This window comes from Carassius auratus, chromosome 27 (assembly GCF_003368295.1).
Source record: "Carassius auratus strain Wakin chromosome 27, ASM336829v1, whole genome shotgun sequence".
Lineage (NCBI taxonomy): Eukaryota > Metazoa > Chordata > Actinopteri > Cypriniformes > Cyprinidae > Carassius > Carassius auratus.
The window spans coordinates 6,450,230-6,461,636 of record NC_039269.1 but is presented as its reverse complement, the minus strand read 5'-3'; the positions used below and the strand labels follow the sequence as shown (position 1 = coordinate 6,461,636).

The following is an 11,407-nucleotide window of genomic DNA, read 5'->3' as shown; positions in this document are numbered from 1 at the left end:
TATATACATATATATTTACTAATCAGAAGTAGATATTTACGCAAATATATTTTCTATATATTATTTGTATATTTATGGGAATCTTAATAAAAGAGCATTTCTATTCGATGTGATTTGTGTTTCGTGCAGTTTTAGATCAACAGGTGCTGATGAGGCTCTGTATTCACTGTTCAGATCATCATGAAGAAAAGCCTTTGATGTCTCATGATGCATTATTAATTTAGGCCTATTTAGTTATTTTTGCACGGACTAAATCAAAATCATTTAATTACGAACGTCTTCCACAGCGGCTCTTTTGAGCAGATTTTTATTTTAATTGTTTGGCGCTTATAATTAAGGTGATGCAACTCAAGACTTTTTAATGCATGCTGAAAAAGATCACAGACTCATTTAGATGAATTAAAAATGAAAGATATAAACACAAAATAAGGTAACACGTGCACGCACAATGACTCTTCAAAGTGTGGCTTGTCATATGTATCGATCATATTTAATAATCTGTAATACCTGCAGCTGAAGCTCGTAATAATGCACAGCTGATTTTAGACTGAAGCTCCATGCAGATGCACCTGTATTTAACACGGATTTCTGTTCGAGGCACACTACTTTTATACGATATTCCACTTTAGCATATCAGTTTTAGGGTTAGATTGTCTAAGCAAATACAAAAGCATCTTTCGTATATAAAAAAAGAAAAGTTAATGTAAATATACACGTAAATCATTCTGTGAAATCGAAAAAACTCTGTCGAAAAGTGAAAACATGCTGCAGGGATGAAGCACAAGGAAATCAAGAAAAAAAGGCAAAACAAGAAAACAGAAAAAGAGAGATCAGAAGAATAAGAAAAGAAATAAAATTCGAAACATTTTAAAACATTAGAAAATATAACAAAACGCGTCACATTTGCACCTTATTAAAACTATAGACATTTCTTTAATTCAGTGCCAAATGTTTTGTTCTGTTTATTTTGAATTAGTGTATTGTATGATATTAAACTACAGGTTATTAATGTCATTTTACTCTCTGACAAAAAATAAATAAATAATAATAAATAACATAAAATAGAGATAAATGAGATAGAATGGTGTAGAGAGGGTTGCTTTTCAAAATGAAATAATTAAAATTAATCTTTAATTTTTTTAAGTAGGCTATAAAATGTAACAATCCTAATAATGTTTAAAATGTGTCGATAAAAGGATAAATGAAATGTGTTTGTGTGTTATTGAGCTCGTGAAATCATCCGCTCACAGTTACTTCTCATAAACTCCGTCTTTTCACTCCGTTGATTAAATAGTTAATTTAATTTAAACCTCGATTAATGACTGTTCTGGTGCTCGGATTGTTTAAACGTGAACGTCATTCTAATTGTGTTTTTGTAGAATCATAAATGATTTTAGATCTGAAGAGCTTGTGTGTGTGTGTGTGTGTGTGTGTGTGTGTGTGTACACTGCATGCAGAGAATGGAATATTCCACCATGTAAACCAATAGACGTGGACGATCCCATTATTTGCAAACCAGTGTGTGTGTGTGTGTGTGTGTGTGTGTGTGTGTTTGTCTTTGATGACGTGTTCTAAAATATTTCACCTAAATATAGCGCATTAAGGGGAATGGTGCAGTTAAAGGCCTCTATTCACAAACACAAGTCCTGCAGGATCATAAAACCTAATTTAACAAATTATAAAGGCCGAAATAATGCCGATAACTGATTAATACATGCGTAAAATTAATAAAAACAGTTTATGTGTGATGCATAAAAATAGATTTTAATACAAACATATTGAGATTGAATCTATTTTGTGTGCGTTATATGTGTGTGTATATAAATGTATATATATTTGATTTATGAAAGCAATATGTAGCTATATAGATATCATCACATAAAATATATTGATATATTGAAATGTTTTTGTATTATTCTAAAAATGCAAAAAGTTTTCTTTCAAAGATTGGGGTGTTTAATGCATGTATAATACATGCATAAAGTACTTTAAATAAACAGAGGAAGTCTGTGGTGTGTCCCCATTTATTGAAATGCAAGATTAAGTAGGCCTAGACTTGTGAGAAAGAGGCGGAGTCACAGGATGTGGGAGGGGCTTGTCATGTGTAATGAGGTCAGTGCTTCTTAGATGCTGCTCTGAAGATTGAAGCATGTGTGTGTCTCATCTTTAGTGTCTGGCATTATTAAAACAATCTTAACCAATAGTCTTTGGATTTATAAAAGCAAGTGGAGTGTACCAAATGATCTGAGCATCAGAAATAAGGTATGTCTTTGAAAAGTTCATTTGTATCTCTTATTGCATCCATGCAAGTGAAGTCAGCTAGCGTTTTATATAGAACTGATACTTGCACTACAAAGGTGCAAACACATTCAGTTAAGCTATGTTATGTGTTAAAAGATATAGATTTTAACTGAATATGGAAATAAAGTCGATTCTGTTGATCAGTTAATGTAAACAATAGACCATAAATATCTAAATTCAACATCAGAGCTCCACAAATGTATAAATGCTATCTGTTTTTGTTATTAGGTCAAATCACAACCCTGCTACTGAGTTTATTGGAGTTGCTGCATGCACTTGTGTGTGTGAGGGAGTGATGCTGATGAATAGAAATGACATTGTCTAAAAGCTCTCAGTTTGTCACGGCCTCTTTAACACGCACGGGCTAGTTTTTCTCTTTGGTTATCTAGCTGTATGAGTTCATGCATATCATAAAGCTAGAGAACCGAAAGCAGAAACTAATCCCACTGACTTCATGAACCACAGAGAGCGGAGGCACGGAGAGAGAGAACCGGGACCGAGCGCGTCATACAGGCTTTTGTGGAAGTGCATGAACAGAATCCATGCTTTAAAATGAATTACTGCAGAAATGTGTGTGGAATGCGTTGACGCAAATTGCGTTCAGGGAGCGCGTGCACGCGCAGCGTCATTGATCACGCGTGTGTTTCAGGTGCACGCTGTTCCTCTCGGGGCCTTTCACGGTGTCGGTCTTTTGTGCGGTTGTTGTAAATGCATGAGCCAGCAAGGCTGATATAATTCACTTCAGTATCCATATTGCATGTTCTTGAATCCAAGCATTTTGTGCGTTTTGAAAGTAATCTAAAGTCAGATGGCTTAATGTATTAAAGCATTCATGCACAAGGAGTATACAAGTAGCCTACATTATCAAAACGTACACATTTGTGTCTAAATGGCCCAAATTGGTACTTTAAATGCACATATTAAAACCTGAAAGGTACAAAAGTGTACCTTTTAATCTGAAAAAGTTGCTGCCCCATTAACAGCTTTTGCACCTTTTTTCTGAGACTGCATCAAAACATTTAAGTGCATATTATATGTTCTTGAATCCCAGCTGACAAAGACTAAATATTTTACTAATGTTCCTATTAAGTCGATTAATATTAAATGCTGTGATTTCTGAACATCCAGTTTTTTATATATATTAAGAAAATGTTGCAATTTATGATTTGCAAGCATTATAGAAATGTTGCTTTTTGATGTTCAAATAAAGTTTATATAAAGTAGTAACATGAAAAAGAAAAAAAAATGTTGCATAAACTCAGAATAAAGGTTACTTGCATAAAAACCCTTTAGTAAATCATAGTAAATCAAAAGCAGTCTTTAGTCGCTGGGGTATATTTGTAGCAAAATCCCAAAAATACTGTATGGGTCAAAATTATCAATTTTTCTTTTATGCCAAAAATCATTAGGATATTAAGTAGATAATGTTTCATGAAAATAATTTGTACATTCATTATCATAAATGCATAAAAACGTAACTTTTTATTTGTAATATATATAATAGTAATATGCATTGCTAAGAGCTTCATTTGGACAACTTTTCTCAGTATTTAGATTTTTTTTTTTTGCACCCTTATATTCCAGATTTTCAAATAGTTGTATCTCAGACAAATATTGTTCTATCATGATTCTTTCCAATTGCAAAAACTGCTAACCTAAAACCAGTGTTAATCTAGTGTTAAATAACAACAAAACCCCATAATCATTAATATTCCCTCTCTTAAACAACTCTTTCTGCATGCAGCACAAAGAAACAGTGCTATTTTAGTGTAAATAACAACACAAATCCAGAATTCTTAAGCGTGCTTCCTAAAATCATTCTTCCTAAATGCACAGAGCTAAACTAAAAACAGTGTTATTTTAGATTTAAACAACAACAGATCTACTATTCATTATATTGCACTTCAATAAAAAACTCTTTCTGAATGCACAGCTAAACTGAAAACAGTGTTACTTAAAGAACAATAGCAAATACTCATAATTATTCAAATGCACGCCCTCAAACAACTCTTTGTAAATTCACAAACAGCTAAACCGAACACAGTGTAATATTAGGGCTATTGAACAATAATAAAAACATTAATACATAAAAATTTATGTCCAGAACCTACTATTTCTGAATGCACAAACAGCTAAACTAAAAACATTATTCTGGTGTTAAATAACAACTAAAACTCATGATTATTCAAATGCACTTCCTTAAATGGTTCTTTCTGAATGCACAACCTGCTAAACTGAAAACAGTGTTTTGCTTGTATGAAGAATACAACGAGCACGTTTAAGGTGGCTGTTCTTTGTTACGGATGGAAAGCAGTCCCCTTTAACATTTCTATGCAAACTAGAGCTTGAATAATGAGATGTGTTTATGAAGGTGGGGGTTTGGGATGGGGGGGCTGGGGCTTCCATTGGTGCAGTGCAGCTGTGAAAAGATTGGGCTTCTTTTTCCCACGACCAGCCAGACACAAAACAGCCAGGGTCATGTCACAGAGCTAATATATACGTACAGAGAAAGAAAAAGAACATATCGAAGTTGTGCAAATTAATGAGCTGTCTGATGAGACAGAGAAAGAAAGAGAGAGAGAGAGAGAGAGAGAGAGAGACGGAGCTGCAGCTCATGCATTTCATTTTGTTTGTCTGTTTCTTACATACAGCTTCACCTTCACGTGTGTATTTATGAAACGTTTACTTGAATTTCAAAATGTTTTGCCCGTTTTCACATACAAACTCATTTATAAAACACAGGTTTTTTTATTGCATTGCTTTGTTGAATTATGAATTAAATACAAATTTACTGATGTCATTTATTTCATCATTTTACAAAAGCAATAATTCACTTAAATCTGTGCATTACAGTGATTTCAACCAAAGACAAGAGGTTGTTTAAATAACTACAAAATCAAACCACATGGATATAGATAGAAACAGAAAATATAAATATATATATTTAGCACAATATTTTAAATGCAATATTATTTTTATTAGACTTTTTATATAGAAATTTTATTATTTGTAAATTAAGTTTACACACACACACACACACACACACACACACACACACACATATATATATATATATATATATATATATATATATATATATATAATATTTTTTTTGTTTATATATTAAATATATTTATCTGTACTATAAATATAAATATATACATGTTAATGCATGTAAATATTTTCTAAATATATACTGTATATGTTTGTATTTATACATAAAAAATATACACAAAACTTTTATTTTGGATGGATGTGATTAATCGCGATTAATCATTTGACAGCACTAATATATGTATGTGTGTGTGTGTGTGTTTTATTTTATAATTTGTAAATGAAATGTATATATGTATGTGTATATGTATATTTACTAAAAGCTTTATAAAAAAGCCCTAAAAACCATAAAGTACAGGAGGAAAGAAATGTATTAAAACTGATCTCAACTCATCAAGCAGCAAAGGTTTATTAATTCCTTCCCTTCATCCATTAGTCACTTTAAACTTGGCCTTGTGTCTCAGGACGCAGACAGACAGACGACTGTGAGACTCACACATAGCAACTCAGAAGGAATGTCTCTCTGCCACACATTCAATACGATCTGTGATCTATGTCCAAATAATAGGGGGCCAGCTGTGTGTGTGTGTGTGTGTGTGTGTGTGTGTGTGTGAGTGTTTGTGAGTGTGTGTGTGTGTGTGTGTGTGTGTGTGTGTGTGTGTGTGTGTGTGTGTGTGTGTGTGAATGAGCAGCGCTTCGGAACCTTCTTGAATTTGAATTTGTCTCACTTTTGAATGTTGGATAGATGTTTGGAATATCATTATCAGCTTTAGGAATAACTCGAGAAGAGCTGCATCACACAAACGGATCAAAAAGTGACGTCAGTTCTGAATAAAATAATTATTTTATGGTATTTTACATTATTTCTTGGCGTTAACATGTTTTGTGTATAAATATGATCATATATGAAACACTAATCTTACATTTTTAAAGAAATTTATACTTTTATTTATCAAAGTTGCATTAAGCTGATGACAGTTAAAGAAATTATAAAAGATTTCTATTTCAAATAAATGCTGTTCTTTTGATCTTTTATTAATCTGTCAATCCTGCAAAATAAAATGTATCACAGTTTGCACAAAAAAATATTGTGCAGCACGACTGTTTTCAGCATTGATAATAATCAGACATGTTTCTTGAAGCATTAAAATGATTTCTGAAGATCATGTGACACTGAAGACTGGAGGAATGATGCTGGAAATACAGCGGAGCATCACAGAAATAAATTACACTTTAATAGATATTCACATAGAAAAGAGTTATTTTAAATTATAATAATATTTTACTATTTTCTACTGTATTTTTGATTAAATAAATGCAGCACTGATGAGCAGAAGAGACGTTTCATTGCAGACTTTAAGAAAAAGTTTGATCAGGAGAAACATCAAAATATGTCCCTCTGCTGAAAAACAGAAACAAATGAAATATTAAAATGCATTTAACACATAAAAACATATAGTATATTTGCTGTAGCTGTGTGTTTTTAGTCTAATGATCTGACACTCAGGCCTCAGCGTCTCTCTCTTTGGCTCTTTTGATGGTTTTCCCTCGTAGGATCCGCAGGGATGCCGTTCCGCTCAATTAGCTCGCCAGGGCCTTGTTTACTCTTCTTTATGGAGGAGATCCTCAAAGACACAAGCCTGTCCTTTCAGTAAAGAGGACCCAGCGCGTCTCTCCTCCTCTGTGCAGTGATTCAGATGGAAATGGGACGGGGGTCTCCCTGTAATTAGCTCAGTGTGTGGATGCTTGTGTGTGTGTATTGTGAGGAGATGTAATGTGCTGAAGGACCGAGTCGGGCTCCGGCTCTTTGAGCAGCTCTTCACTCAAGCTTTTGAGGAAGGACTCGGGCGCAGGTGATTTCCCATGGACCCGGCGCTGCTGCACAAACAAAGCCTCAGTATGAATAAATGTTGGGTTTCTGGGGGCCTTTACAGACGTTTAGGGAAGAGAGATGCGCCTCGACTGACATTGGTGCTGTCCATGGTTCTTGACACATTACCATTCATATAAATATGGTCAAATGACAAATTTCTGAATTTCTTTTTATATATATATATATATATATATATATATATATATATATATATATATACACTGTAAAAAATTTCTTGTTGTTTTTACAAAAACTTTTTGGCAGCTGTGGTTGCCAGAATAATTTTGTAAAAATACAGAAAACTGTAAACACATTTACGTCAAAAACTGTTAATTTTACAATATAAAGCTGTAATTTACAAACAATAAAATGTGAATATAAACCAGTAAATTCAACAACACACAAAATTAAATCTGTTTTGTACCTTGAAAATACTGACAACCACCATAATAATAAAGATGGTACTGTATAAGAGAAAGCCACATGAAGTATCAAAGCTCATCACAAGTGGCTTCACCACAAGCAGAAGTATATATTAACATATAGAAGGTGCACATTTATGGAAACACAAAACACCATCATGGTAACACACGTGATACTTAAATAATGCAAAAAACTTTCATTAAGCAACAGAAGATGTAACATAAAGCTCAAATGTACATAACTGATAACAAGAACTATTTAAAAACATGATTATTTAAACAAAATACTTTCAAACGTGGAGTGTCACGCAGGGAATTCTGGGAATATCAGTTTACAGTTTTAGACTGTAAATTATACATTGATTTGTTCTTTTTTTACTTCTAAAAGCTGTATAATTAACATAATTTTACTGTAAACTTACATTAAATGCTTTGTTAGATATTTTACAGTTTTTCCCTGTATATAGTACGGGAACTTACTGTTAACCTATTATCAGTTTTTTTCCGTAGCGTTTTTACAAAATTTTACAGTTAAAATTACACTTATTTTTTACAGTGTATATATATATATATATATATATATATATATATATAATTTATTTTTATTTTATTTTTCTTGTGATTTTTTTTATATGTATATATGGTTTCATTAATTTTTATTCATTAATTTTTGTAATTTTATTGTGCATTATCTTTTGTATTTAGCAATTTTGTTTTGTGTTTGTATTTTTTTAAACATTCTACACTGTTTAATGCTGCATATGAGATTATTACCAATATCACATGCAAAAATGAAGCATCAACATACAAACACATTTGTTTCCCCTATCTGTATGTAGAAACATACATTTCATGAATTGTAACTCTTTGCATGAAGCACCTGAAGACATAAGCAGCAGTCTGACGTCTCACACTCGTCTCTGTCTGCAGGGAAGCCAGTGTAAGGAGCGCTGAAGGAGCATTTGGAGAGATGGAGAGATGAACGTGTGTTCTCCAGCAGGATGATGGGAGATGAGGAAGAGGTGAGTGCTTGAGTTTGTGCAGTTCACATCCACACAAACCCATAAAATGATAATTTAGGACATAAGAGAGTGTTTAAAGAATAATGTTTTAGTGCAAAAATATTGTTAACCCCAGCTCACGCTCATAGGTTTGATTTGAACACATCATATCCTGCTCGCGGTCAAACATTTTACTGTATCCAAAACTCAACTCAGATCTGAAAAATTAATGGCTGCTAGTTGGCTGCTTAGTCGGAAGAAAAAACGATTTAATTAAACACACAGAGAGTCCTGACTCAAACTCATGTGATTGGTCAAATCAGAATTAGATACATTGGATCGAACAAATCAGCGTTTTGAAAGCATCACAGATTCACTTCTACCAATCTACCAATCACTGACTTACACATTGACATTTCCCTCCAAACCGATGACAAAATGGTAGCCACTTCTGCCGCCTGGCCATTTCCCTCCAAAAAGATGAGAAAATGGATGTTTCCCTCAAAAAAGATGAGAAAACGGTGGCCATTTCTCTCCAAAAAAATTTATGTTTCCACCAAAAACATGAGAAAATGGTAGCCACTTCTACCGACTGGATGTTTCTCTCCAAAAAAAATGGATGTTTCCCTCCAAAAAGATGGAAAAATGGTAGCCACTTCTGCCGACTGGCCATTTCCCTCCAAAAAATTACAAATGGCGGCTCCTTTCTGCCGACTAGCCTTTCCCTCCAAAAAATATATGTTTCCCTCCAAAAACATGAGAAAATGGTAGCTGCTTCTGCCAATTGGCCATTTCAAAAAAATGAATGCTTCCCTCCAAAAAGATGAGAATATGACGGCTCCTCTCTGCCAACTGGCCATTTCCCTGATGAGAAAATGGATGTTTCCCTCCAAAAAGATGACTGAAAGAGCTGACAAAAATGACAAAATGGTGGCCACTTCTGCCGGCTGACCATTTCCCTCCAAAAAGATGGCGGCTCCTTTCTCCATTTGCCATCTGTGCCACCCTTAGCTGCTCACAATCTCTGTCTAATTTCATTTGCATATCCTTGATTTAGCTGTAGGGGGAGGAGAACAATGCTAATCGCTCGTGAACGAGCATATAAATCTCTGGACGGGAGAAACAATCCATTCAAAGAGGCATTTTTGAGCAGTCAGCACGGTTGAGATGGGGCCGCTCTCGCTGCCGTATGGAAAGTGAGACAGAGACCCCTCGTATGCAAATCCCTCACTGTAAACACCAATGAGAGGGAGGGAGAGCCAACTGCAACCGGCTAATAGATGAACAAGCTTAATTAGTATGTTCACTCAGCGAGTGAATATAAACCCCAATATTACTGAGCCTTGGAAATCGTTTATGGTGGCTGTTTTGATTGCAATTATCATGATTTAGAAGCAAAAACACATAGTGAATGATGTTATTGAGTAGAGCTTTCTCTTAATGGAGATTTCATGTGTGTTTCAATAAAGTTTCAAGATGTTTCCTCCCAAACATACATAAAAATAAGCCAAAATGGATCAATAGTTGTCTTACTGTAAGATATTAGTGTAGAGCTAATATAGAGAGTAACATACAGATATGAAATACATGTGAAAAACAGCTCATATAATTTTGTATGCACCATAAATTTAAATAAAATGGAAATCACAATGACATCAAATGGCAAATTCGGAAAGGTAATTAAAATAAATATATGCGCTGCAGGTTTATGAGTAATTTTATAGCTGTATTATACAAATCTTATTTTTATTCTATTTTCTTAAATACAAATTTTTGTTTTCTTTTTTATATTTTAATATTTTAAATATATTATTAAGTAGTAGTTATATTATTATTATTATATTTATATTTTATATATATATTTTTTTTTCTTAAATATTAAATTATTGTATTGTACAATAATATAATAAAAGTAATAAGATTTATTGTTTAGTTTTATATTTTTATTTAGCATTAGTAGTATTAGTAGTAATTATATATATAATAATAATGTTATATCTTATTTTACTGTAAAATAATAGTTTCTTATTATTCTTATTTTGTTTATTATTTTGTGCAATGATAATAATAACGTATAATTATTAGGATTATTTAGTATGTTAATACTTATTTATATTATAATCACAGCATTTTTGTGCAGCCAATGAATTATTGAATATTTATGCAGATGAACAAAGTTTGAGTCATTTTTGAGATGTCATGGTCTGAAGCAGGAGGCTTCAAATGGGGCTTCATCAACATTTCTGTCGAGAACGAAACACTAGAAACATTAGAGACGTCAATGTAGGTGTCCAGTCACAGTCATTTCAAACTATTAAAACAAATGCATTTGAGCAGTGAATTCAAATGAACACAGGGTTAAATTAGCTTCTAATTCTGTCACTTCACATTTATTTTTAGATGAAGCGAAGCTGTCCGAGATGTAGGACAGAATCGGTCTGTTTTGTTCCCCTTGTGGAAACAGGACAGAGACAGAGACAAACTCAAAACATCAGTACCCCTTTATACATCAGTAAGACTAACCCCAGTCTTCAGTGTCCCTGCTCCTCGTGTTGAGTTATAAAATACGATCAAAGCCACAGTAAAATAACAAGCTGTGCAAGCAAGCATTACAACTTTAATATAGAGTTTTACAGATTTAAACATTAGTAATTCTAATATGCAATTTAAATAGCATGTGACACCAGTGGCGTAGCCTGGCACACCTAAAAATAGATGCAGAATTATTTTTCATAGTCTCAATAAAAAATGTTTAC

General features: G+C 33.1%; 1 long non-coding RNA gene across 1 annotated transcript; it reads left to right on the top strand.

Annotated features, from left to right (window-relative positions):
• The first annotated feature begins 2,105 nt into the window (after positions 1-2,105).
• Positions 2,106-8,672, top strand: LOC113045249 (uncharacterized). The gene is made up of 2 exons (XR_003275965.1): positions 2,106-2,262; positions 8,581-8,672. It is a non-coding gene; the product is annotated as an uncharacterized LOC113045249 (long non-coding RNA).
• Positions 8,673-11,407: the final 2,735 nt, after the last annotated feature.